Source organism: Macrobrachium rosenbergii, chromosome 18 (genome assembly GCF_040412425.1).
Source record: "Macrobrachium rosenbergii isolate ZJJX-2024 chromosome 18, ASM4041242v1, whole genome shotgun sequence".
Taxonomy (NCBI): Eukaryota; Metazoa; Arthropoda; class Malacostraca; order Decapoda; family Palaemonidae; genus Macrobrachium; species Macrobrachium rosenbergii.
Window position 1 is genome coordinate 27,781,734 of NC_089758.1, and position 2,723 is coordinate 27,784,456.

The following is a 2,723-nucleotide window of genomic DNA, read 5'->3' on the forward strand; positions in this document are numbered from 1 at the left end:
TAAGGGTAAGACGATATATGCAATTTGCCTGCAATTTATTTCTGTAAATTTTAATGAAATGGAAATCATTAGCTGTGTTTTCGAAAGTTTGAAATGTGTATCATCTTTGCGACTTCCTTTGACGAATCTGCGATTATTTATGATGAATTTGATGATCTGGTCCACAGCTCTCTCGAGGCTTAGACCATTTAAGCTTACGCTGGTCACAGTATGTACTCGAATATAATAGTTTTCATGATATTTGATTTCATTTTAAGCTACATGTATTCATAGTTCTTTAGGGTCACTGGTTTACCCACACCCTCCCTCCTCATACTTTCCTCATGTTCCTCTCACAAAAGCTGGTGTTAATTTCTCGCTTTTCTGAATCTGCTCCTCTTTCCCAAAGGGTAGATAATGTCTTAACCTGCCTTCTATTAAACAATGTTTTAAAGATCTGCACTATCACAGATCCCTTACGTTGATTGCAGTACTATTGCTTGAAAAGGATCTGATTGCATGCAAAATATAATCCGAACAATTTCCCAGAAGATATCCTAATGAGAAATGTTTCTTTCGTAGACACATTTTCTTTATCACAAGAAACGAACAATACCAAAACGTTTCTTTCACGGAGCATTTGCAAGAGGTGACGTGAAATCAAAACCGGCCTTGTAATAATATATCTCCCCAGGAACGCGTTCCTTGAAATCAAAGTCATTCTTTTTCATTGTGACATGGTCTCCTTGTGAAGTCCCGCATGAACTCGATAAGAAATTTTTCAAGTTTATCGCAAGGTTTATTTTTTGTGTGCGAGTGTCTGCGTCGTTTTCTGAAACACCTTTCAGATCCAGTAATCATGGGTCCTAGATCTGATAAACTTACAGTTTATATCAAGCTTTTTTTTTTTTTTTTTTAGCAAGAGGTAGTGCGTATTTTTAGAAATGTCTGTTGAATAAATGCAATGAATTCGCCTTTCTAATATCACGATTATTTCTGCTGGTATGATTAAAAACGTTATTTCATGCTTCGCATTAAATAGCTTTCTTGTACTTAGAGAAAAATAAAAATAGACGTGGCATCTAAAACTCAGTCCGCCCACAGGACAATATCATTTTTATTCTCATTTTCTGTCAAAGGAATTCTGCACATGAGATTACTCAAGAGTTATTTAAACTAGAGGAACCCATTCCTTATTTTTGTTGTTAATTTTTCCCCTTCTGTAAATATTTCTTTTATTTATGCCTTTATGCTTACTCTATGACGGTTCCGATCATAATCAATTACATATTTGCTAACAATCACGATCGTATCTTAAGATTCCATCTGCCACCTCTATAGCCAGGCAATGCCATCTATTGGCCATAATCTTCCCCATCGCCCCTCCTGGAGCACCCTTGATGACTCTATGGAATTTCCAAGGCGCGTCCAGGCCTATTGCCACTCATTCCTCGGGGCATTCGGCAGCAGTAACTTCTACCTTTTCTGCTGTGAGTGTTCCATTATTGCCAGCCTCGTTGCCTTTCTGGTGGGTAGAAAAATCAACTCCTGGCTTTGCAGAGTTTCGTAGATACTCTTCTGTTTGATTGAATCGGGAAATATTACGGTTTTTAGCTTTCGGAAAAGGGGAACGAAATGTTGCCATTTGGTGCACCGAGTTGGAGCAGAATTTTGCTTAGGCAGCTTATGGAAAGAGTGAATGTTTTTAGCATAGAAGAGACCGGAAAGCTCGGGTAGGAAACTTCCAGATTATTGATTTTAAATTCAGATAAAACGAGAAAGACCAATTTAAAAAGTTTTTATTAAAGAGAAAAAAACACCTAAATTATGTAGATAAAGTGCAAATGGAATACTGGTAAATAAAAAAATGCATCTTAAAAAAAATTTCATTCTTCAATAACTATTTATTTAAGAATTAATACGGTCTGTTTGTTACAGAACAAAACTGCTATTTTATATCTTATGTGATAAACCTAAGTATTGTATTAGTAATTTAACTATTTTATTCCAGACCTCTTGGATAAGATTGCTCTCTTTACACCATTAGTCACAAACGCTGGTAAATCTTTGATTAATGAAAGGGACAAATAATAATCCGCTAAAGGCATTTGTTTATTTTTGAATTTCCCTGTGTATGGAACCGTTGTTGACAAGAAGTTGAGTTTCTCTGACAGTTTCGCTGTTTCCTTCCAGGTAGACCAGTGTGCGAGGGCTCTCCTTCATTCCTCTTGTAGACCTGCCCATTTGAACAGAGACCAGGACTGAATGGTTAAGTGTAGACCGCCGTGCAGTAGTATCCTTCTTGGCTCTGAGAGGAGGATAAAACGAGAACTTTAGTGCCAGGATCAACAGTGGGGCTGAACAGCAAAAAGTGAATCACCTGATTTATATTTTATAGACAGTTTTTCATCACAGTTAGCCTTAACATTACGGCTCATTTGCGTTTCGTTAAGATTTCCACTCACTAATTTTCTGACTTTTAAGTTCCTTTTAAATTGTTTGTCAACATCGTCCACAGGAAAACGAAAATAAAATGCTCTCATAGCTCGATAATTTCGCCTTCCACCAGGCCTCTTCAAGAGCTTTATTAAAACTAAACAGAATAAGTACATAAATAATAAAAAAATATATTTTTTTAAAAACATGCTTTAATAAAATGCACTAAAAAGTAGGAAAAATAATTTTTTGAGACACTAGGATTTTCTTACAATTAATCATATCTACAAAAATAAAAGCGTGGGCCC

At 36.0% G+C, this 2,723-nt stretch overlaps 1 long non-coding RNA gene across 1 annotated transcript in view; it reads left to right on the forward strand.

Moving 5' to 3' along the window:
- The window catches only part of LOC136848233 (uncharacterized), a 96,232-nt gene extending 93,719 nt beyond the window's left edge, over positions 1–2,513 (forward strand). Inside the window, exon 3 of the long non-coding RNA XR_010855978.1 lies at positions 2,173–2,513. This is a non-coding gene — a long non-coding RNA (uncharacterized lncRNA). The remainder of the gene's footprint in view (positions 1–2,172) is intronic.
- Positions 2,514–2,723: the final 210 nt, after the last annotated feature.